This window comes from Salmo salar, chromosome 09, assembly GCF_965601325.2.
Source record: "Salmo salar chromosome 09, fSalSal1, whole genome shotgun sequence".
NCBI classification, from domain to species: Eukaryota; Metazoa; Chordata; class Actinopteri; order Salmoniformes; family Salmonidae; genus Salmo; species Salmo salar.
Window position 1 is genome coordinate 122,562,290 of NC_138299.1, and position 27,118 is coordinate 122,589,407.

The following is a 27,118-nucleotide window of genomic DNA, read 5'->3' on the forward strand; positions in this document are numbered from 1 at the left end:
AGTATTCGGGGCAGCCTTCCCCTCCGGCGTCATCATTAGACTTACCATATATGTTACAAAGAATACCCGTCAGAGTCATTCATCAAACTTTTTGAACAAGTTTTAATTACCATGGATACTTTTTTTACTATATTGTGAGGCGATCAATAACATACTATAAATGATGTTGTCGTTTCGTAAATTTAAATTTTAGATGAGTGAAAGTTTTTTTCTTCCCCCCTCTGAAATGTTTGTGTGACTCACCCAAATGTTCATTATTTCTGGCGACATTGCGCTGATTTAAAACAGACCAATAGATAGGATTTGTCTCAATTTCTTCTTCCCCCTCCTTTCATTGTCGTAATCTCTTGGAGCCTACTCAATGTGTCTCTGCTTTCGGGAGCTGTCACCATGCTTTGGGCAGACTCATGTATAATTTCCAACATTCAATTAAGTCCTGAAATTTTAGATAAGTCTCAGTCTCTGCCCCCAATCCCCAAAAATAAATAGGAATGGCAGGAGGCGGACAGGGTGTGTAGGGCCAGCATCGGACAGTGGACTGATCATCTCTGCTCTCCCTCTCTCTCCATCAAACCGCCCCGTTACTAGCGATAATTCCGCAGGATGGCAGATATTAGAAGCCGCTCCTCTTTCTCCATTCGATAAATATTGAGCCACCTCCTTGTGAAGGTGTCACCATGACATGCTTAACAAGCCTGGCATGACTTTGATTGCTTACAGACGGGGGGCAAACAAGCCAGTGTATCTCATTGACAGGTGTGTCATTTATGGTCCGGTGCTGGGCTGGCTGCCTCCGATGCTCATTACATACAGGCCAGACATCCTCATACTGAATACACAATTGACAAGTTAAAGTGACTGTCAGGACTCGTCTCGTCAAGGGCATGCAGCTTGTAAAAGCATCCCAGTCAATTGACAATATAAAAAGGTTACAGCGGATGCCTATAGATCAGAAAGTGAGACTAGACAGTATATGAGCTTAGACATGTTTAGAAATTGACTCAGTGCTTGTGAAATATAATAGATGGTCTTAAAATATGAATAATGGTTCTCATCAGACCTATTATGTCGCTGGCAAATTATAATATTTATGTACACGTTAGAAGTAGAATGTTTAATAAAGGGCTCTATACTGCAGAGAGGCCTCTTCAAGGCCTTGCAAAGAATGAAGGCCCTATCACAATGAAACTTTATGAAAACTCTATTTCAAACGTCTGATAAATTAGAAGATATAAGAAGGTATAAGCTTGGAATTAAATAAATATATAGCTATTGTGTTGTAGCATATTCACCCAAGGTTGTCTGTCGCTCATCTACTTTTTATAGTACCGGGTAATTTGGATGAATGAAGCTGGATAATTCATTTAATGAGATGGTTTGGGGAAAGAGGACAAAAGCCAAAGGACAATGACACACCACTTGGCCACGGTGCGGCTAAGGCTGCCTGAATCTGATGACATGATGGGAGCTGCCCTGCGGCATTGCTAAAGAGAAGCTGAGAGTTTCACACATTGGATGGCCCTCTGGGTCATCTGGATCTGTCTCTCTGGCACAACCTCCCTGTCCCCGGAGAAGGCAGTACTGCACGGCCATGCACGTATTACTCTGGAAGGCTAATCAAATCAGCCTTTTGCTGGGCAAGCCATTTTGAATGGTTCGAAAAAATATTATATTACCATTTCCTCGCCGCATTTTGGGGGGGTTATATTGGAAGTCTTCTGTGCTCGGCTAAATGGACTGGAGATGGAATTGAAATTGCAGACATCGGAAGGTCTGGGATTTTAAATGTGCCGTTTTCAACAATAAAATCTTCTTGTTAACCATTGAAAATGTTTTTGTGAGTCAGCAAAAAAGTCTCAAAATGGATACGAAGCATTGCAGGGCTGGGTAATTGCCAGCTGCTAGATGGTAAGCACTACACAACACCTGTCTAGCCAGAAACTGCAGGATAGAACTCTACCCTTGACACTGCACTGTACTGCTCTGTGCAGTATGTTCATCAGCTGGTTAACGTTAGTCAACCGTATGCATGTACACACAGTTTAAGACATACAGTGCCTTTAGAAAGTATTCACACCCCTTGACTTTTTCCACATTTTGTTATGTTACAGTCTGGATAAAAAAATATGAGTTGAGATGTTTTGTCACTGGCCTATACACAATACCCCATAAGGTCAAAGTGGAATTATGTTTTTCGAAATGTTTACAAATGAATAAAAAATTAAAAGCTGAAATCTCTTCAGTCAATTTGTTGTGGCATAAAAGTTCAGGAGTAGAAATGTGCTGAACAAGTCATAATAACATCACATAATAAGTTGGATGGACTCAATCTGTGAGCAATAATAGTGTTTAACATGATTTTTGAATGACTACCTCATCTATGTACCCCACACATATCATTTTCTGTAAGGGCCCTCAGTTGAGCAGTGAATTTCAAACACAGATTCAACCACAGAGACTAGGGAGGTTTTCCAATCAAATCAAATGTATTTATATAGCCCTTCTTACATCAGCTGATATCTCAAAGTGCTGTACAGAAACCCAGCCTAAAACCCCAAACAGCAAGTAATGCCGGTGTAGGAGCACGGTGGCGAGGTAAAACTCCCTATAAACGCCAAAACCTGGGAAGAAACCTAGAGAGGAACCAGGCTATGAGGGGTGGCCAGTCCTCTTCTGGCTGTGCCGGGTGGAGATTATAACAGAAGATGGCCAAGATGTTCAAATGTTCATAAATGACCAGCATAGTCAGATAATAATAATCACAGTAGTTGTCAAGGGTGCAACAAGTCAGCACCTCAAAAGTAAATGTCAGTTGGCTTTTCATAGCCGATCATTGAGAGTATCTCTACCACTCCTGCTGTCTCTAGAGAGTTGAAAACAGCAGGTCTGGGACAGGTAGCACGTCTGGTGAACAGGTCAGGGTTCCATAGCCGCAGGCAGAACAGTTGAAACTGGAGCAGCAGCATGGCCAGGTGGACTGGGGACAGCAAGGAGTCATCATGTCAGGTAGTCCTGAGGAATGGTCCTAGGGCTCAGGTCCTCCGAGAGAGAGAAAGAGAGAATTAGAGAGAGCACACTTAAATTCACACAGGACACCGGATAAGACAGGAGAAATACTCTAGATATAACAGACTGACCCTAGCCCTCCGACACATAAACTACTGCAGCATAAATACTGGAGGCTGAGACAGGAGGGGTCAGGAGACACTGTGGCCCCATCCGATGATACGCCCAGACAGGGACAAACAGGCAGGATATAACCACACCCACTTTGCCAAAGCACAGCCCCCACACCACTAGAGGGAAATCTTCAACCACCAACTTACCATCCTGAGACAAGGCCGAGTATAGCCCACAAAGATCTCCGCCATGGCACAACCCAAGGGGGGGCGCCAACCCAGACAGGAAGACCACGTCAGTGACTCAACCCACTCAAGTAATGCACCCCTCCTAGGGACGGCATGGAAGAACACCAGTAAGCCAGTGACTCAGACCCTGTAACAGGGTTAGAGGCAGAGAATCCCAGTGGAGAGAGGGGAACCGGCCAGGCAGAGACAGCAAGGGCGGTTCGTTGCTCCAGAGCCTTTCCGTTCACCGTCACACTCCTGGGCCAGACTACACTCAATCATAGGACCTACTGAAGAGATGAGTCTTCAGTAAAGACTTAAAGGTTGAGACCGAGTCTGCGTCTCTCACATGGGTAGGCAGACCATTCCATAAAAATTGAGCTCTATAGGAGAAAGCCCTGCCTCCAGCTGTTTGCTTAGAAATTCTAGGGACAATTAGGAGGCATGCGTCTTGTGACCGTAGCGTACGTGTAGGTATGTACGGCAGGACCAAATCGGAAAGATGGGTAGGAGCAAGCCCATGTAATGCTTTGTAGGTTAGCAGTAAAACCTTGAAATCAGCCCTTGCCTTAACGGAAGCCAGTGTAGGGAGGCTAGCACTGGAGTAATATGATCCAATTTTTTGGTTCTAGTCAGGATTCTAGCAGCTGTATTTAGCACTAACTGAAGTGCTTTATCCAATGCCTCACAAAGAAGGGCACCTATTGGCAGATGGGTATAAAAAAGCAAACATTGAATATCCCTTTGAGCATGGTGAAGTTATTAATTGCACTTTGGATTGTGTATCAATCCACCCAGTCACTACAAAGATACTGTCGTCCTGAGAGGAAGTAAAACGCTCAGGGATTTCACCATGAGGTCAATGGTGACTTTAAAACAGTTACAGCGTTTAATGGCTGCGGTAGAAGAAAACTGAGGATGGATCAACAACATTGTAGTTAATTAATCCACAATACTAATGTAATTGACAGAGTGAAAAGAAGGAAGCCTGTACTGAATAAAATATTCTAAACCATGCATCCTGTTTGCAACAAGGCACTATCTAAGCCTTTATACTTAGGCGTAAACGAATCCACATACTTTCAGAAATGTATCTTCTCCAAAAATGCATGATTTCAATAGATATCCTTACATGATATGTAGGGTACTAGGGGTAGAGTACTAGGGGGAAACTAGTAAAGGACACCAATAAGAAGAAGAGACTTGCTTGGGCCAAGAAACACGAGCAATGGATATTAGACCAGTGGAAATCTGTCCTTCGGTCTGATGAGTCCAAATGTGAGATTTTTGTTTCCAACCGTGAACGGATGATCTCTGCATGTGTGGTTCCCACCATGAAGCATGGAGGAGGAGGTGTGATGGTGTGGGGGTGCTTTGCTGGTGACACTGTCAGTGATTTATTTAGAATTCAAGGCACACTTAACCAGCATGGCTACCACAGCACACTGCAGTGATACACCATCCCATCTGGTTTGTGCTTAGTGGGACTATCATTTGTTTTTCAACAGGACAATGACCCAAAACACATCTCCAGGCTGTGTAACGGCTATTTGACCTAGAAGGTGCGTGATGGAGTGCTGCATCAGATGACCTGGCCTCCACAATCATCCGACCTCAACTCAATTGAGATGGTTTGGAATAAATTGTGTGTGAAGGAAAAGCAGCTAACAAGTGTTGTTAAAAATTGTAAAAATATAGAAAAACCCTGGAATGAGTAGGTGTGTCCAAACTTTGAGTTGTACTCTACATCAAGTTCAAATTCAGGGATGAGCCTTTGCACATCAAATGTCCTATTAAGGTCCCACTCTTTTCTATTTTTCCTCTATTTTCCCATCAATCAAAGACAGACTGTCTCGGGATGATCTTAATATGGAATCCAGTGTTGGAATGGAGCCCATGTAGTGTATCACACCTGATTGGGACACGTGTTCTGAACTCGTGCACGAGTGCGGGAAAACAAAACAAGGCATCGTACCTGGCTTTGTGGCACCTGTCAGCAACGTGGGCCTCCTGCAGCAGCGCCAGCCTGCCTCGCCAAGGTCAAAGCCTCCGCGTCATGCTGTTGTTTGTTCCGCATGCATATGTTCCCCTACCTACAAGCTGTCATGTCTCATAGAAACACGCCCAGCGGAAATTTCCACTACCGCTAACACTTCCACACATCCTTTGGATCTAGCTCACTGTACTGTACACACAGTAGCAACTGTATTACTGGGGAATTTTCCCACCTGCAAGCCGTTCTGTGCTCTATAGCTGCCAAGCTTCTCCCTAGGTGGCGGATGATAAATAGAATTCATTCTCTGAGAATCTACGGCAAATGTGGAGGGCCACTTCTGGCGGATAATGCGGGAGGGAGATCCCTGCCGTTACCTTGCCTGCCAGGGAGAAATCCCTCCGGCATCGACTCTTCACTTATCCCAGATGAGGTCCTAGTGTATGAGGAAAAGATTAGCCAATCTCAAGTGTCTCCATCACTATCGTATTTCTATCATCTCCATGATCTAGAGTCAAGGGAGCGTAAAGCTGACAAAAGTCTCTCTAGTACCTTCCAGGGGCTCGGTAGAGAAGCACTCACCAAACATTTGCCAGTAAGGCCACATACTGTATACCTTGGATACATGCTGCGAGGACTGCATGGGGAAGTTGGGTGGAGAAGCTGTGTGTGGTCATGAATGCATAATTAACATGTGAAGAAGCCTAACTTGCTGGAATTATGTGAGGAAATAAACCTGTGATACACTGAACATTCTTATGATGAAGTTGGTTCACTTTGCATAACATGCTGCAGTGTAAATCTGTTAGGTACGATAAGTTAATAAGGAATAATTTTCCTGCAAAGTGTAACCATTAGAAAGTGAATCCACTATTATGACAAAATATCACCAAATGTTCAACGGTTGCTAACTTTCGTTTATTGTGGATATGAGAAAGAGACTAATTTGATCATGTAGCTACAGCTATGGAGTGATAATGGCAGCTAACATATCAGTGGGCTGATAATCTTCTGCTCCTCAGTTTAGAGATGTTTTAATCCGTTCACCAGTCATGGAACTCACTGGGCTGAAGTTGTACACATGGTGTAATCTTTAACATTCTGGCTTTCCGTCTTGTGGCTGATATTCACGCCATGCTGGCATTGTCTTGTGGCTGATATTCACGCCATGCTGGCATTGTCTGTGGCTGATATTCACGCCATGCTGGCATTGTCTGTGGCTGATATTCACGTCATGCTGGCATTGTCTTGTGGCTGATATTCACGCCATGCTGGCATTGTCTGTGGCTGATATTCACGTCATGCTGGCATTGTCTTGTGGCTGATATTCACGTCATGCTGGCATTGTCTTGTGGCTGATATTCACGCCATGCTGGCATTGTCTTGTGGCTGATATTCACGCCATGCTGGCGTTCAGTCCTGTGGCTGACATTCAAGCCATGCTGGCATTGTCTTGTGGCTGATATATTCACGTCATGCTGGCACTCACATCCTTTGTTCGATTTAAAGACATCAAACAGTACAATTGGAATTTTAGAGCACTTTTTACAACACAATTTGTCGCTGAATGCTTTATACAAACTATTTTAGGAAAGAGACCTTGACAGGAATCAACCCCTGCTATGAGGTAATCTCAATAGGGGAGAGGTTTGTTTATTTTTCTCAATGATCGTAACTTCCCTATGTGGGTCGCATTCATGTTGTTGCATTGTGATTTGTACATTTCAACCCACTACCATGGGTGAGTATGGAGCATTATTCCATGTCATTTAGGAGCACAAAGCAGAAGGTGCCTCTGTTGGAATGCTGTGTGTTTGTTCTTGTTTACCCGTTGAAGGCCAGTAGTGGGCATTCCGGCAGTGAGGTATCCAAATCATGGTGCTATCCTATCCTCCCCACACAATATCATAGAAAGGCAGGGAAAATAATGACGCTTATAGTCTGAAAGCTGCCGAAGTTTGGTCAATATCCTACATTTCTCCAACTAAATGAGCCTCTTGAGCTTTACTTTGAGTCTAAGCACAACCCTATTCAAAGAAAGGTGAGATTCCTGTGGGGGTGTGTGTGTGTGTGTGTGTGTGTGTGTGTGTGTGTGTGTGTGTGTGTGTGTGTGTGTGTGTGTGTGTGTGTGTGTGTGTGTGTGTGTGTGTGTGTGTGTGTGTGTGTGTGTGTGTGTGTGTGTGTGTGTGTGTGTGTGTGTAGTCTAGTGTTTGTCTTCATAAGCTAGAGTGTTGGTTCTGCTGAGTGTGTGGGTGGAGGTGTAATGCAGTCCCTGGCGTGGAGCAGTGTGGGGGAATTGGGAGGCAGACACAAATTGACTGGGCCCTGAGTCACCTCAGTCTATTAACAGTGAGACTGGAGAGCTCAGCAGACTGCAATGGAGCAGGTCCAGGACCAGCTTAACCAGTCCTGCTTCTAACCCAAACCTTCCAGAGCACACATCTCAAACTGATCCAGAAACAACACTTGGCCACTCTAATGGCCTGTGTGCCTTAACCTCAATCTCATAAGAAAACAGTAAAGTATTACTACCAGATTATGCTATGTACTTGTCATACTTTGTCCAGTTGTTCTGCATAAATGATGCTTCATAGAGCTGAAATGAAGTGATCCTACAAGAAAACGCCTGAGACTTTTTTCAATTAAGGAGGAGGGGAGTGAAAAGGGAGGTGTAATGTCTGCCAAGGCAGAGTGAGGGAGAAAGGGAGGGAGACAGAGGGGGTATGAGATGGCAGCTCCCTCGCTTCCGTCTCAGCTGTGGCTTTCCGAGCTGTGCTTCTCGCTCTGACTGACTCCAGGGCTAGCCACACATTAGTATTCCCATCTATACCAACCACAGCACAGCAGTAGCCTTTGAAGGTAGTACAGGATGTCAACATGTAGTAGCCGTCCTCTTCCTGGCTGAGGGGCGCTCGTCCGTGAGTTCACTGCCCAAACTGCCGAGCAAAAGCCTCTGTACCGTGATGGAAATAATGCTGACAGGAGACTCTCACTGTTGCCTCTTAAGAGGTGATGTTTCCAGCTGCCCCGGTGGCAGGCTAGGCTGTACCCCACGGATTTAGATGTGCACTCAGAAAATGGGAAAAACCTCACACTATAACAAAAGCACTTAAACCCTTGTAGCATTCATCACACCCAGCACCTCGCTGTCAGCAAAAGACAATAGCTAAGTAAGGTGAGATTTGGCTAGTGCTTGGATAGGAGACACCTTTGGGAATGTGTCTCAGTGGGCCAGTATGGGAGATTCCTATGGAAGATCCAGTCCCATAGCATTTGTAGGGACACAGTGCTGTGCGGACATCATTGCTGGGACGGACGTGCCTTCAAAACCAATGTCCTGATTCTGGGGTCATAAAGATCCCCTTGCACTTCTTTAGTGAGCCTGGGTGTTCACCCAGCTGTCATGGCCGCGTTCCCAGAGTATTATTCCAATCCCCCTCCTCTTCACTTCCATAACTGATGATAGGTGAGTGTTCTGGCAAAGACTGGCTGCCAACCTGTACAGAATATGCTCACACTGCTACAGAATGATGATGCATGAGGTGATATGCAGCTCAATGCAATGTTGTGTAGTTGTTTAAGATCTGAGGATTTATTTTGACCAATGCATTATTATCGTACCATCATTATATGTCATAAGTGGTCATAGCCCAGTTGTGATAGATGTGCAACTCTGTTCTTTCATGCCAGGCGTGTGTCGACTACAACCCCGGCTGCCTTTGTCCTGGAGGCAGAGCCTCGTCTCTATGAGCACATCAGGTCTCCAGTCCTTACCACCAGTATCACAACAACAACAACAACAACAACAACAGCAACAACAATAAGACCTATGTCACTGCAGCGGAGGTCTACACAGCTAAGCGGAGTGCAGAGTGTTCTTTTGACCAACGTCTTTGAACAGCTCATCTTTGAAAAGGAGGCTATGTTCAGTGGAGGACTAGTTCGAGAGAGCATGGAGTTTGGTTTCTAATGGGTGGGAGACACTTAGCCGTTAACATTAGTGATGGGGGAAAAATCTATACAGTTACGTATCAGGATATTACTTTTGACAATATATCGTATTGTTTTGACAATATCGCAATATTATTTTTGAGCTAGTTGGCTGTACCTGCACCAACATTTTTCCTTCATAGCTGTTTCTCCATCTTCTTTTTAATTTGTTTTCATCACTTTTATTTCCATGACTGATCAAAACGTATTTCCTCTTGTCCCTCCGCAGTAGACATATGGTAAGCAATATCTTTGGAACATCGAATTGCAATAAAATCACAGTAACGAATCTCAGTGCATATAGAATCGTGAGAATCGCAATACATATCGTATCGGTACCTAAGTATCGTGATATCATATTGTGAGGTCCCTGGAAATTCCCATCCCTAGTTAACATGTGTAAACTTTGACAGCCTTTAGTGTCACAAGCGACAGAGCAGCTCGCAGTCACTGTCATGGTGGCTTTGTCTGGCTGTAGTCATTGTGTGCGTGCGTGCATGCTGGTACGTGTGTGCCTGCTTGCCTCTGTGTTTGCATTAGTGTGTGCCATAGCCCTAGCAGTTCGCCCCCTGAATGCATCATGTTGCTTTGACAGTCAGGGTAGAGGAGAGTGAGAGAGGCGGGAGATGGACTGAGGTGGAGGAGGGAGCGGGCGTACACAGCTTACTCAGGGAAAGGTCAATGGTGTTAAAGCGTACGACAGAGGGATCATGGGCTAATTACGAGCTCTAACTGTCATTAACTGTTTTGGCACTGGGAGTGGATTGCCATGTTGCTGCTTCACCTCAACAACGCTATCCTGTTAACCATCGCCAACAGTTGACAACCTGATTGGGGAGTGGAGGGTGTCCAGTGATGGGAGTGAAAGGTGGGGGTAGGGGGGGGAGGATAGAAGAGGTGGGGTGTATTTTCCTGCTTGGGTAATCAGCGCCAGCCATCTTGCCGCCAGCCATCTTGCCATTGTCTTAAAAGGAGACGGCGTTGACATTTCTGTCAACTAGTTGGCACTCTCTCATGTGTACTGTCAGACTTGTTGCCTGGCTGCAATCCGCCACCACCTAGCACCTCCCATTGTATGTGTTATGGCTGTGGGTGAGATATGCTGCAGAATGTCCTGTACTGTAGCGTCTGCTCTGCCTGGTTAGGTGTTGCAGGGCAGGAACTCGCTGCTGTGTTTGCAAGCAATCTGCATTGCTTGCTGTTTGGGGTTTTAGGCTGGGTTTCTGTACAGCACTTTGAGATATCAGCTGATGTAAGAAGGGCTATATAAATACATTTGATTTGATTTGTTCATTTATGGTGATGTGGAGGTGAATTCCCCCGTCACTGCATTGGAAGTCAAACACGATAGGCCCAATGGAGCACTGTGTTTCCTGAACATTGTTGTAATGCTGTGTGTGTGTGTGTGTGTGTGTGTGTGTGTGTGTGTGTGTGTGTGTGTGTGTGTGTGTGTGTGTGTGTGTGTGTGTGTGTGTGTGTGTGTGTGTGTGTGTGTGTGTGTGTGTGTGTGTGTGTGTGTGTGTGTGTGTGTGTGTGTGTGTGTGATGGGCATAGGGTTGCAAAGGGAAGGTATATTACTGGACACTTTTGAAGTTTGGTAACTTTCAAGTTTTATTTTGAATTGTATAAGATGACATCTAATGGCCTTTTTGGGTACTTGAGATTAGCAAATGCATCTGCAATTATTTCTGTCCCCTCTGTGTGTCCTAGCCACACTTACAAATAATGAAATAGAATGACAAAGCTGTAAAACATTATCATAATTATAAACCATCAACTTGTTGAATACCATTGGTGTTTAATATGAGTGTTTCAGCATGAAATGAATTGCGCCCCCCTTTACCCTCAGAACAATTCGTCGAGGCATGGACTCTACAAGGTGTCAATGCTTTTCACAGTTGTATCAAGTTCGTTGGATGTTCTTTGGGTGGTGGACCATTCTTGATACACACGGGAATTGTTGAGCTTGAAAAACCCAGCAGTGTTCCAGTTCTTGACACATAAACCTGTGCAACTGGCACCTACTACCATACCCCGTTCAATGGCACTTAAATATTTGGTCTTGCCCATTCACCATCTGAATGGCACACCCACACACAATCCATGTTTCAATTGTCTCAAGGCTTAAAAATCCTTCTTTAACATATCTCCTCCCCTTCATCTACACTGATTAAAGTGGATTTAACAGGTGACATCACTAACCTAGAATCACCTGGCCAGTCTGTCATGTCACTAATGTTTTGTACACTCAGTGTATATTTATTATTTTACACACTTGTATTTATTTTAATACGTCAATAGGTATTTGTTTCAATTTTTTGGCATCAAACTGGTGGCAGTTGTGAAAAAAGTCAATAGTTGGAAGACTATTAATGTAAAATAATGTCATTGTTGATTAGATGCTTTTTCCAGTAATTAGGATATTTTCTCTTGAACCATATAGTCTATCTACTAAAAACGTAATGACAATATGAACACAGGTATGGAAAAATATATACTGTATATATATTAATACATTTTTGTTTAAGTTATTCAAGTATAAATAACCAAAGTTACAATAGATGCTAATTATCAAAACTGCAGAAGATTCCACTAACTTGGGCATGATTGTTTATTTGTATATTAAATACATGTTTGTATGAAAGAGTTCAAAGTTCAAGGTTGACTCATACCATGCATAATGTACATGTATGCCTTAGTGTTTATGCTGAAGTGGTATAGACCTATTGTACTGTATGTATGTGTGTGGGTGGACGGTGAATGAAATGAAAATGTTGGGACTATAGTAAATGTGTATGATTATATGAGGATTTGGTTAAAGATACAGGCTTATCCACTATCCAGTGTATTGGCATGTATTGGAGTGTTTTCCACATACACAATACATCCACTATAACCTCCAGCATAACCACTGTTTACTTAATAGGTTTCTTAAGAAGTCTCTGGTGAGCTAACAGAGGACATAGAATTCAGTAATGTAACATCTGTCCCACTGAACGAGCCCCCTTGGGAGAGTTCAACCACTGTGCTACAATGTTCGCACAGGAAATGTCTCAAAATGAACTGGAACAAAAATTACTCCGCCACGCACAATCCCATGAAAGGAATGCTTATGCAAATCAAAATGGGCAATTACATTTATGGCCAACAGCAATGAGGAAGAAACAAAACAACAAAAATAAAATGTTTCCCATTAACGAAAAGATAGGTATGCTCTCCATTCATTAATTTCTCGCTTTCAATTTGCACTTAGCAATTACAGGTTAGTCGTGCACAATGGCAAGTGATGATTATAAAATGTCTAGGACATTCCATTTGGTCCAGGTGGACTTCCATTCAGGCCGCATAGCGTGTGGAAATGACAATGCAAGAGTGGCTCAAACCTTTAGTAATGGTTAACAAATACATGGCAACACTGTTGCAGCTGCAATGCATCACCTATAAATACCATGTCAAAATCAACAATAGGTATTTTTCTTTTATCTCCGCAATGCAAATCTCCATGGACAAAAAACCCCACACAGAAATGATAGGAGCTTTGGAGAACGCCTGTTACAGTAAAAATCCATTGGCCTGCCACCACAGCAAGAACATTACCCTCCCCATCTCCTTTTTAAAGGCAACAGGCTGCAATCAGTCACCGTGTGACTCCACACCAATAAAACAGCCTCCCTCCACAGCTTTCCCCAGTAAGCCAGGTCATTAAGTCATAGATAGGGGACCTTTATGACCCTCCCCAGCCAAACTCTACTGTAGTATTGACCAATCAGCTTGATCCTCTTGATCACTCTCCCTGTCATTAGGAGATAGCATGCAAATGACACTCCTGCTGATGATGTCCAGATAACACAGCTGATTTGTGTCACAGGCTCTGACTTGTAATGGAAGGGGGGGTGTTTGTGTGTGCAATGAGGGTGGTATATGGACATGACCCCCGCCCGTCTTTGCATGCCAACCGGGCAGGCAAGCAGAGGCATTCAGTGAGAGTGTTTGTTGGTTAAGCCAGGCTCAGTGACTCGTCTGCTCCGGTAGTTCCGGTAAACCCCGGTGACAGCACAGGGAGAGAACACCGCAGGCTGCAGGCCCTTGTTGATCAAATACAGCTGCCCTACTTACTCATATTTACAGTGCTGATCACAGGGGTGATTGTACCCACGCACTGAGCCCAGGGAAAGCGCTTTGTCTCTTTTCTATCCGGCATTGGGAGAGGGATGCTTTTGGAGGGCTGGAAGGTGGAAGGGGATTGGGTGGCATGAGCGATCTCTCCCTTTCTCTCTGGAGGAGGGAGGATGCAGGGTTGTGGATAGCTAATTCACCCTCAGAAAAGTTATAGTGTGCTGAGAAGTGGAGTGGATTGTGGAGGAATCAGCTTTCACCACACTTGTTTTATCTCACTCTCTTTCAGCTGTCTACCTCCTCTCTTTCTCTTTCTCTCCCTCTCTGTCTCTTTATCCACTCTCTCTTTCTCACTCACTCACGGTCTCTGTATCTTACTGTTCCTTTCTCCTTCTCTCTGTTTTTCATTTGTGCGCACACACACCATCCCTTCCTCTCCCGTGAGATTGTGTTGATGAAAAAGGAAGCCCGTTCTAAGAGTAGGATATCCACTAACCAGCAGTTTCTGTGTGCTGCCTGTTTTTATCACCTCCTGATCATTATGCCGGCAGGAGCTTGTCGGTAGTGTGTCACTCCATCTCCATCTTCCACCCACTACCTCATCTTCTGACAATCGCTCCTTTCTTATCTTCATTGAAATTGAAATCCCACTGTTAACAATAACAACAATGGCTGCGGGTGATGAGTCTCTGTATTCATAACCTATCATCCCCTTTTAACCACCTGTTCATGTGTATCTTTATCAGTTAGCAGTCCTCGTTACATAGTGAATGCAGGAGAAAGACGTCATGTACAGCTTGATCCTTACATAATGCAGTGATTGTAAGACATCCATATGACAGAGTGTATGCTGTGTATTTACTCTTGAAGGTATTAGTCTCTTATTAAATGACTAACATTGCAAGAGGTTACCCACTCTGCTCCCCCTGTCAAGCACTCATAAAATAATGCTTCACTGAGATTTTGATGGCGCTGGTCAATGTGTGTTCCAGTGCTAGAGAATGGGTTGAAAGTTGTTGAACTATGCACAATATGAGATTCCTGTCTATCTTTGCTTTTCTCTGCCCAGACGTACTGAGCTGCTACAGTTTCAAATACAAATAATGCCATCTTATGTCATTCATAAATAGCAACATACTGTAAATAAAGCATTGAAATTCCTTGAAACAATGAAAACACCCATCTGTAGCACGCACTCCAGCAGGTATATTTCACTGGTCATCCCCAAAGCCAACTCCTCCATTGGTTGCCTTTCCTTCCAATGACTAGAACATTTTACATTTACATTTTAGTAGACGCTCTTATCCAGTAAGACTACTTACAGTAGTGAATGCATACATTTCATACGCATACATTTGATACAATTTGTTTTTCTTTTTTCCATACTGGTCCCCCGTGGGAATCGAACCCACAACCCTGGCATTGCAAACACCATGCTCTACCAACTGAGCCACACGGGACCCACAGGAACAAATTGCAAAAATCACTGAAGCTGGAGACTTACATCTCCCTCACTAACTTTAACCTCTTGACGGTCGCCTAGGATAGGGGGCGCTACAGCGATTTTTGAAAAAAATTTGTGCCCATTTTAACCTCTCTGGGCTAGGTGGGACGAAATAGTCCCACCTACGCAACAGCCAGTGTAATCCCGTGGCGCGATATTCAAATACCTTATAAATGCTATTACTTAAATTTTTCAAAAATATGACTTTTTTACACAATTTTAAAGATAAGACTCTCGTTAATCTAACCACACTGTCCGATTTCAAAAAGGCTTTACAACGAAAGCAAAACATTAGATTATGTCAGCAGAGTACCCAGCCAGAAAAAAAGCCAATAATTATATGCATATTCTAGTTTCTGGGCAGTAGTAATAACCAGATTAAATCGGGTACATTTTTTATCCGGCCGTGTAAATACTGCCCCCTAGCCCTAACAGGTTAAACGGCCTGCTACTCAAACTCAGAAGCTAGGATATGCATATAATTAATACTTGTGGATAGAAAACACCCTAAAGTTTCTAAAACTGTTTGAATGGTGTCTGTGAGTATAACAGAACTCCTATGGCAGTCAAAACCCCGAGACCGATCGTAACAGGATGTGGAATTCTGAATTGCGGACTCAACTTCATCACTTTGCCTATAAATCACACCGTGAGCAATGGTTCATTGAGCACTTCCTATTGCTTCCACTAGATGTCCCCAGTCTTTACAAAGTGGTTTGAGTCTCCTACTGTGAAAACTGACAGAATGAGAGGCTGTGGAAAGTAGTCACATGAGGAGGGCCATCACCATTATGACGCCGGCGCCCCTGGCTACCCTCCCCTTTCGAAACATTTAGAAAGACAATGCAATCGTCCCCCTTGAATCTTATTGGAGCTCTGGTTGAAAAAGGCCCTAAAGATTTATGTTATACAACGTTTGACATGTTTGAACGAACCTAAATAAAATAAAAAATGCATTTTATTGAAAGAGGAGTCCCACGAGCGACGGAGCTTTTGGAGCAGCCTTCAGAACGCGCTAACAAGAACATGCTATTGGAACATAAAGGATTAACTTTTTCGAACTAAAATACATTTGTTCTGATGAAGATAATCAAAGGTAAGGGATTATTGACAATAGTATACAAGAGTAGATTTGATATGCGATTGTTCCAAGATGGCGCTGACCTGTAACGGTAGCCTATTTTTCTGAGTATCGCATCCCCTTTTATCGCAAAGTGTGATTACCCAGTAAAGTTATTTTTAAATCTGGCATTACAGGTGCTTTCAAGAGATATTCATCTATAAATCTTAGAATGACAATATTACATTTTAAAAATGTTTTCGAATAGTCATTTAGTAAATTTCCTATTAGTTAGTCAACGTCACGCGCCGATGTAAAATGCTGTTTTTATATATAAATATGAACTTTATCGAACAAAAGAATGCATGTATTGTGTAACATGATGTCCTAGGAGTGTCATCTGATGAAGATTGTCAAAGGTTAGTGCTGCATTTAGCTGTTTTTTGGTTATTTGTGATGCATGTGGTTGGTCGGAAAATGGCTATGTGGCTACTTTTACGATATACTCCTCTAACATAATCTAATGTTTTGCTTTTGCTGTAAAGCCTTTTTGAAATCGGACGGTTCGATTCAGGAGAGGTGTATCAATAAAACGATATAACATAGTCCTATATTTGAAAATAAAAAATATGAAATTTTGTTATGCTAATAGCGATAGGATTTTTCGCTGGATGTCCGTCCTGCATACGGGACGGAGCCCGACCAGGGGTTAAGCATCAGCTGTCAGAGCAGCTTACCGATCACTGCACCTGTACACAGCCCATCTGTAAATAGCACACCCAACTACCTCATCCCCATATTGTTATTTATTTTTGCTCTTTTGCACCACCGTATCTCTACTTGCTCATCATCATCTGCACATCTATCACTCCAGTGTTAATGCTGAATTGTAATTATTTCGCCATTATGGCCTATTTATTGCCTTACCTCCCTAATCTTACTCCATTTGCACACATTGTGTATATATTTTTCTATTGTGTTATTGACTATGTTTGTTTATCCCATGTGTAGCTCTGTGTTGTTGTTTTTGTCACTCTGCTTTGTTTTATCTTGGCCAGGTCGCAGTTAATGAGAACTTATTCTCAACTGGCCAACCTGGTTAAATAAAGGTGAAATTAAGATAAATACATTAAATGACTCATGTTAAGCTATTTTCCCCAAAACAATACTTGTAATTAGAATAAGACCCAACCAGAATGTCAAGAGCCTAAATAATTACGGATTCCATATCCTATTAACAACTACACGTGCTGTGCTGCTGTGTGCATTTTTAAGGACACTTATTGTAGATGCATGCTGCAACATAATTCACTTATTAGTACTCAACAAATTGGCCAGTGTTACCTACTGTATAATTTATAGTGTTGATTCAGGTGTTAATTAATTAACTCTGTAATTGTTGAAATAACACTCATTGATGTAAAATAATCCCAGTGTTAAACCAAAACTACACCCATCTATCATATTTCCCAGCATGCTCTATTGCAGGTTGATTTTTTGAATAGTTTGTTTTTATATCTATGTTTTGCATGTACATTGATTGCTTAATTATCTTATCCTACTCCATCTTCCACCCACTACCTCATCTTCTGACAATCGCTCCTTTCTTATCTTCATTGAAATTGAAATCCCACTGTTAACAATAACAACAATGGCTGCGGGTGATGAGTCTCTGTATTCATAACCTATCATCCCCTTTTAACCACCTGTTCATGTGTATCTTTATCAGTTAGCAGTCCTCGTTACATAGTGAATGCAGGAGAAAGACGTCATGTACAGCTTGATCCTTACATAATGCAGTGATTGTAAGACATCCATATGACAGAGTGTATGCTGTGTATTTACTCTTGAAGGTATTAGTCTCTTATTAAATGACTAACATTGCAAGAGGTTACCCACTCTGCTCCCCCTGTCAAGCACTCATAAAATAATGCTTCACTGAGATTTTGATGGCGCTGGTCAATGTGTGTTCCAGTGCTAGAGAATGGGTTGAAAGTTGTTGAACTATGCACAATATGAGATTCCTGTCTATCTTTGCTTTTCTCTGCCCAGACGTACTGAGCTGCTACAGTTTCAAATACAAATAATGCCATCTTATGTCATTCATAAATAGCAACATACTGTAAATAAAGCATTGAAATTCCTTGAAACAATGAAAACACCCATCTGTAGCACGCACTCCAGCAGGTATATTTCACTGGTCATCCCCAAAGCCAACTCCTCCATTGGTTGCCTTTCCTTCCAATGACTAGAACATTTTACATTTACATTTTAGTAGACGCTCTTATCCAGTAAGACTACTTACAGTAGTGAATGCATACATTTCATACGCATACATTTGATACAATTTGTTTTTCTTTTTTCCATACTGGTCCCCCGTGGGAATCGAACCCACAACCCTGGCATTGCAAACACCATGCTCTACCAACTGAGCCACACGGGACCCACAGGAACAAATTGCAAAAATCACTGAAGCTGGAGACTTACATCTCCCTCACTAACTTTAACCTCTTGACGGTCGCCTAGGATAGGGGGCGCTACAGCGATTTTTGAAAAAAATTTGTGCCCATTTTAACCTCTCTGGGCTAGGTGGGACGAAATAGTCCCACCTACGCAACAGCCAGTGTAATCCCGTGGCGCGATATTCAAATACCTTATAAATGCTATTACTTAAATTTTTCAAAAATATGACTTTTTTACACAATTTTAAAGATAAGACTCTCGTTAATCTAACCACACTGTCCGATTTCAAAAAGGCTTTACAACGAAAGCAAAACATTAGATTATGTCAGCAGAGTACCCAGCCAGAAAAAAAGCCAATAATTATATGCATATTCTAGTTTCTGGGCAGTAGTAATAACCAGATTAAATCGGGTACATTTTTTATCCGGCCGTGTAAATACTGCCCCCTAGCCCTAACAGGTTAAACGGCCTGCTACTCAAACTCAGAAGCTAGGATATGCATATAATTAATACTTGTGGATAGAAAACACCCTAAAGTTTCTAAAACTGTTTGAATGGTGTCTGTGAGTATAACAGAACTCCTATGGCAGTCAAAACCCCGAGACCGATCGTAACAGGATGTGGAATTCTGAATTGCGGACTCAACTTCATCACTTTGCCTATAAATCACACCGTGAGCAATGGTTCATTGAGCACTTCCTATTGCTTCCACTAGATGTCCCCAGTCTTTACAAAGTGGTTTGAGTCTCCTACTGTGAAAACTGACAGAATGAGAGGCTGTGGAAAGTAGTCACATGAGGAGGGCCATCACCATTATGACGCCGGCGCCCCTGGCTACCCTCCCCTTTCGAAACATTTAGAAAGACAATGCAATCGTCCCCCTTGAATCTTATTGGAGCTCTGGTTGAAAAAGGCCCTAAAGATTTATGTTATACAACGTTTGACATGTTTGAACGAACCTAAATAAAATAAAAAATGCATTTTATTGAAAGAGGAGTCCCACGAGCGACGGAGCTTTTGGAGCAGCCTTCAGAACGCGCTAACAAGAACATGCTATTGGAACATAAAGGATTAACTTTTTCGAACTAAAATACATTTGTTCTGATGAAGATAATCAAAGGTAAGGGATTATTGACAATAGTATACAAGAGTAGATTTGATATGCGATTGTTCCAAGATGGCGCTGACCTGTAACGGTAGCCTATTTTTCTGAGTATCGCATCCCCTTTTATCGCAAAGTGTGATTACCCAGTAAAGTTATTTTTAAATCTGGCATTACAGGTGCTTTCAAGAGATATTCATCTATAAATCTTAGAATGACAATATTACATTTTAAAAATGTTTTCGAATAGTCATTTAGTAAATTTCCTATTAGTTAGTCAACGTCACGCGCCGATGTAAAATGCTGTTTTTATATATAAATATGAACTTTATCGAACAAAAGAATGCATGTATTGTGTAACATGATGTCCTAGGAGTGTCATCTGATGAAGATTGTCAAAGGTTAGTGCTGCATTTAGCTGTTTTTTGGTTATTTGTGATGCATGTGGTTGGTCGGAAAATGGCTATGTGGCTACTTTTACGATATACTCCTCTAACATAATCTAATGTTTTGCTTTTGCTGTAAAGCCTTTTTGAAATCGGACGGTTCGATTCAGGAGAGGTGTATCAATAAAACGATATAACATAGTCCTATATTTGAAAATAAAAAATATGAAATTTTGTTATGCTAATAGCGATAGGATTTTTCGCTGGATGTCCGTCCTGCATACGGGACGGAGCCCGACCAGGGGTTAAGCATCAGCTGTCAGAGCAGCTTACCGATCACTGCACCTGTACACAGCCCATCTGTAAATAGCACACCCAACTACCTCATCCCCATATTGTTATTTATTTTTGCTCTTTTGCACCACCGTATCTCTACTTGCTCATCATCATCTGCACATCTATCACTCCAGTGTTAATGCTGAATTGTAATTATTTCGCCATTATGGCCTATTTATTGCCTTACCTCCCTAATCTTACTCCATTTGCACACATTGTGTATATATTTTTCTATTGTGTTATTGACTATGTTTGTTTATCCCATGTGTAGCTCTGTGTTGTTGTTTTTGTCACTCTGCTTTGTTTTATCTTGGCCAGGTCGCAGTTAATGAGAACTTATTCTCAACTGGCCAACCTGGTTAAATAAAGGTGAAATTAAGATAAATACATTAAATGACTCATGTTAAGCTATTTTCCCCAAAACAATACTTGTAATTAGAATAAGACCCAACCAGAATGTCAAGAGCCTAAATAATTACGGATTCCATATCCTATTAACAACTACACGTGCTGTGCTGCTGTGTGCATTTTTAAGGACACTTATTGTAGATGCATGCTGCAACATAATTCACTTATTAGTACTCAACAAATTGGCCAGTGTTACCTACTGTATAATTTATAGTGTTGATTCAGGTGTTAATTAATTAACTCTGTAATTGTTGAAATAACACTCATTGATGTAAAATAATCCCAGTGTTAAACCAAAACTACACCCATCTATCATATTTCCCAGCATGCTCTATTGCAGGTTGATTTTTTGAATAGTTTGTTTTTATATCTATGTTTTGCATGTACATTGATTGCTTAATTATCTTATCCTACTCCATCTTCCACCCACTACCTCATCTTCTGACAATCGCTCCTTTCTTATCTTCATTGAAATTGAAATCCCACTGTTAACAATAACAACAATGGCTGCGGGTGATGAGTCTCTGTATTCATAACCTATCATCCCCTTTTAACCACCTGTTCATGTGTATCTTTATCAGTTAGCAGTCCTCGTTACATAGTGAATGCAGGAGAAAGACGTCATGTACAGCTTGATCCTTACATAATGCAGTGATTGTAAGACATCCATATGACAGAGTGTATGCTGTGTATTTACTCTTGAAGGTATTAGTCTCTTATTAAATGACTAACATTGCAAGAGGTTACCCACTCTGCTCCCCCTGTCAAGCACTCATAAAATAATGCTTCACTGAGATTTTGATGGCGCTGGTCAATGTGTGTTCCAGTGCTAGAGAATGGGTTGAAAGTTGTTGAACTATGCACAATATGAGATTCCTGTCTATCTTTGCTTTTCTCTGCCCAGACGTACTGAGCTGCTACAGTTTCAAATACAAATAATGCCATCTTATGTCATTCATAAATAGCAACATACTGTAAATAAAGCATTGAAATTCCTTGAAACAATGAAAACACCCATCTGTAGCACGCACTCCAGCAGGTATATTTCACTGGTCATCCCCAAAGCCAACTCCTCCATTGGTTGCCTTTCCTTCCAATGACTAGAACATTTTACATTTACATTTTAGTAGACGCTCTTATCCAGTAAGACTACTTACAGTAGTGAATGCATACATTTCATACGCATACATTTGATACAATTTGTTTTTCTTTTTTCCATACTGGTCCCCCGTGGGAATCGAACCCACAACCCTGGCATTGCAAACACCATGCTCTACCAACTGAGCCACACGGGACCCACAGGAACAAATTGCAAAAATCACTGAAGCTGGAGACTTACATCTCCCTCACTAACTTTAACCTCTTGACGGTCGCCTAGGATAGGGGGCGCTACAGCGATTTTTGAAAAAAATTTGTGCCCATTTTAACCTCTCTGGGCTAGGTGGGACGAAATAGTCCCACCTACGCAACAGCCAGTGTAATCCCGTGGCGCGATATTCAAATACCTTATAAATGCTATTACTTAAATTTTTCAAAAATATGACTTTTTTACACAATTTTAAAGATAAGACTCTCGTTAATCTAACCACACTGTCCGATTTCAAAAAGGCTTTACAACGAAAGCAAAACATTAGATTATGTCAGCAGAGTACCCAGCCAGAAAAAAAGCCAATAATTATATGCATATTCTAGTTTCTGGGCAGTAGTAATAACCAGATTAAATCGGGTACATTTTTTATCCGGCCGTGTAAATACTGCCCCCTAGCCCTAACAGGTTAAACGGCCTGCTACTCAAACTCAGAAGCTAGGATATGCATATAATTAATACTTGTGGATAGAAAACACCCTAAAGTTTCTAAAACTGTTTGAATGGTGTCTGTGAGTATAACAGAACTCCTATGGCAGTCAAAACCCCGAGACCGATCGTAACAGGATGTGGAATTCTGAATTGCGGACTCAACTTCATCACTTTGCCTATAAATCACACCGTGAGCAATGGTTCATTGAGCACTTCCTATTGCTTCCACTAGATGTCCCCAGTCTTTACAAAGTGGTTTGAGTCTCCTACTGTGAAAACTGACAGAATGAGAGGCTGTGGAAAGTAGTCACATGAGGAGGGCCATCACCATTATGACGCCGGCGCCCCTGGCTACCCTCCCCTTTCGAAACATTTAGAAAGACAATGCAATCGTCCCCCTTGAATCTTATTGGAGCTCTGGTTGAAAAAGGCCCTAAAGATTTATGTTATACAACGTTTGACATGTTTGAACGAACCTAAATAAAATAAAAAATGCATTTTATTGAAAGAGGAGTCCCACGAGCGACGGAGCTTTTGGAGCAGCCTTCAGAACGCGCTAACAAGAACATGCTATTGGAACATAAAGGATTAACTTTTTCGAACTAAAATACATTTGTTCTGATGAAGATAATCAAAGGTAAGGGATTATTGACAATAGTATACAAGAGTAGATTTGATATGCGATTGTTCCAAGATGGCGCTGACCTGTAACGGTAGCCTATTTTTCTGAGTATCGCATCCCCTTTTATCGCAAAGTGTGATTACCCAGTAAAGTTATTTTTAAATCTGGCATTACAGGTGCTTTCAAGAGATATTCATCTATAAATCTTAGAATGACAATATTACATTTTAAAAATGTTTTCGAATAGTCATTTAGTAAATTTCCTATTAGTTAGTCAACGTCACGCGCCGATGTAAAATGCTGTTTTTATATATAAATATGAACTTTATCGAACAAAAGAATGCATGTATTGTGTAACATGATGTCCTAGGAGTGTCATCTGATGAAGATTGTCAAAGGTTAGTGCTGCATTTAGCTGTTTTTTGGTTATTTGTGATGCATGTGGTTGGTCGGAAAATGGCTATGTGGCTACTTTTACGATATACTCCTCTAACATAATCTAATGTTTTGCTTTTGCTGTAAAGCCTTTTTGAAATCGGACGGTTCGATTCAGGAGAGGTGTATCAATAAAACGATATAACATAGTCCTATATTTGAAAATAAAAAATATGAAATTTTGTTATGCTAATAGCGATAGGATTTTTCGCTGGATGTCCGTCCTGCATACGGGACGGAGCCCGACCAGGGGTTAAGCATCAGCTGTCAGAGCAGCTTACCGATCACTGCACCTGTACACAGCCCATCTGTAAATAGCACACCCAACTACCTCATCCCCATATTGTTATTTATTTTTGCTCTTTTGCACCACCGTATCTCTACTTGCTCATCATCATCTGCACATCTATCACTCCAGTGTTAATGCTGAATTGTAATTATTTCGCCATTATGGCCTATTTATTGCCTTACCTCCCTAATCTTACTCCATTTGCACACATTGTGTATATATTTTTCTATTGTGTTATTGACTATGTTTGTTTATCCCATGTGTAGCTCTGTGTTGTTGTTTTTGTCACTCTGCTTTGTTTTATCTTGGCCAGGTCGCAGTTAATGAGAACTTATTCTCAACTGGCCAACCTGGTTAAATAAAGGTGAAATTAAGATAAATACATTAAATGACTCATGTTAAGCTATTTTCCCCAAAACAATACTTGTAATTAGAATAAGACCCAACCAGAATGTCAAGAGCCTAAATAATTACGGATTCCATATCCTATTAACAACTACACGTGCTGTGCTGCTGTGTGCATTTTTAAGGACACTTATTGTAGATGCATGCTGCAACATAATTCACTTATTAGTACTCAACAAATTGGCCAGTGTTACCTACTGTATAATTTATAGTGTTGATTCAGGTGTTAATTAATTAACTCTGTAATTGTTGAAATAACACTCATTGATGTAAAATAATCCCAGTGTTAAACCAAAACTACACCCATCTATCATATTTCCCAGCATGCTCTATTGCAGGTTGATTTTTTGAATAGTTTGTTTTTATATCTATGTTTTGCATGTACATTGATTGCTTAATTATCTTATCCTACTCAAATATAAATAACATACTTTTTTTCTAAACTAATACAATCTGTTATTTAGACTTATTGCAACCGTTCCTGAAATGGTTGTTCCAGTTTAGATGGTTTAAGTATTCTCATAACTCAGTCTTCCCAACCTGGCAGTCATTTTGAATTCAGGTTGCGGCTAGGAACATGCAATGAAGGAACTGCCGGATGCGTCATAATGGCCCGGTAGTAAAGCCACACTGGGAGCCAAATTTGAAATGGAATACATTGAATACATGGAGCAGGGTGGAAAAATCTAATTAAAACATTATTTAAATGTATTTTCAGAAGGGCTGTGGTCACCATTCATACAATAAATTAAATATGTAAAATGTTATATATTATTTTAGTATTTCAGTGTGGATTCAGCCTATGTTTAATGAAGCCATTAGAAGACTGTTGCTGACAGAGGAAGTATGTACAATTATTTATAATAAATTATTGTACAGTAAGTCTTGGTGATTAAATAACCTTGTTCAGGGTTTCCCAAACTCACTCCTGGGCTCCCCCTGGGTGCACTACACAGCTGATTTAAATAACCAACTCATCATCAAGCTTTGATTATTTGAAACAGTTGTGTAGTACTAGGGCAAAACCCCAAAACGTGCACCCAGGGGGGCCCAGGACCAAGTCTGAGAAACCCTGGCCTAGTTAATCATTACATGACTTTTAACACACTATCTGTTATTTGCTCAGTCTGGCAGTAACCCAGAGCTATCAGAGACTGCAGCTGCTGACAACAACTGCATGTAAGTTGTTATTCTACATCATAATAATTATGTCTGCATAGCATTAAGGAAGATTAGCTCATACTTATTTCTGAAAATTAACTTATGTTTTTGCTATTTTTTTTCTTCTTTGCTAAAACCAGTCAAGCAGGTAGCCCAGCGGCTAAGGAGTTGCGCCTGTGGCAGGAGTTGGACCTGTGGCCGAAAGGTGACCGGGTTTGAATCCCGGGCTGGGTGCTGTAAAAGAATGGGAGGAATTTATCTGACAACTGGAGGCTGCTGGGTTCACATCCTCAAAACATTCCCCTACTGTTGGGCCCTTGAGCAAGGCCCTTAACCCCACAACATGCTTTCTGTCCAGGGGCGCTGCATGCAGCTTGAACCTGTGCTGTTTCAACTGTGTGTTTGGAGGGTGGAGGGGGAGGGGTTGAGAATGGAGCAGAAGACACATTTTTGTTGTTCACTGTAACTAATGGACAAAGTATATTGTATTGCAAAGAAGTCAGCCAGAGTTGACATGGGCCGTTATTCAAACAAAGAGATACCTTCCTGTCCACCAGTGCATATTTCCAAACTATGTTTGCATATAATGACAATAAATTCTAAAAACTATGAGTGTTCTCTTTTGTCCCTTATTTAATTGTTTATTCAATTATATTCTTAGCTCAAAATATTACTACTGAATTGTATTTTGATATTACAATGCCTAATGAACTTGTCCATTCCCTTTGTGATTATTCTGAAGAAGACCATTGAAGCCCGAAACATCAATCTTTTAAACTTGTCTAATAAAACCCCAAAAGATATACGGTGAGCTAGCGTTGTGCCTGTTCCTGTCCAATGATATTTAATAATAGTAGCCACAATTCATAAATGGCACCATGCAGGGTTCTATATGGAACCATTTTAGGTGAAGAAGAACCTCTAGGGTTCTAATCAAATAACTCTATAAAAGGTTTTTATATAGAACTTTCAGGGGCTCCATATATAAAACAAGCAATAGAACCCTTTTTGGTTCTATAAGGAACCATTTTTTAGAAGAGTGTAAGCTATGACATGTCACTGGAGTAGCCTATAGGCCTACTATTTCATTTTTTCACGGCATCTAAACTGATTGGATCCCCATCACATACTATACAGCGCAAAACCCGCCACATGATCTCCAGCCCAGACCACTCACTCCACCACTGCTTTGATCTCCCGTCGTGTCGGAGAAATCCGACAATTAAATGGCATGCACTGCACGCTTCGGGAGGAGTTTCATGCCAGGGGCTATCACTATTATGAACAACTCCACATGTGAGCAGGCCTGGGGTGGGATGGGAGGGTATTTGTCTGACCGTTCATATTGTTTGTTTACTGCTATGTTTTCTATATGTTTTGCTTAGGCCTACAGTGTGTGGTGTGTGAAAAGTGCTAAGAATTTCTCTTGAGGGACCAACATGAGTCGGAATTGTCTTTTCCGTCATACGACCGTCATATTTCACATGCATTGATATAGTTTTATTCAATCAATTAATCTAAGTTTAATGCTGGAATTATTTTCTCCTTCGTGGCATGAGGAGTGATAGCTCATAAACTGAAGAGAACTTATAGGATAAGATTGATTGGCTTCTTTCTCTCGTTGATACGTTTCACACCTCCCCAATCCAGACCCCAAAACATATTTGAGTTACACACATATGCAGACTTCATTAACATAATGT

General features: G+C 41.5%; 1 protein-coding gene and 1 long non-coding RNA gene across 2 annotated transcripts in view; both read left to right on the forward strand.

Annotated features, from left to right (window-relative positions):
* Positions 1-27,118, forward strand: part of LOC106612717 (leucine-rich repeat and fibronectin type III domain-containing protein 1-like protein) — a 169,297-nt gene that overhangs the window by 124,024 nt on the left and 18,155 nt on the right. The gene's annotated exons all lie outside the window — the stretch shown is intronic.
* On the forward strand, positions 25,375-26,024 carry LOC145857984 (uncharacterized). Its single transcript, XR_014378687.1, has 2 exons — positions 25,375-25,433; positions 25,556-26,024. It is a non-coding gene; the product is annotated as an uncharacterized LOC145857984 (long non-coding RNA).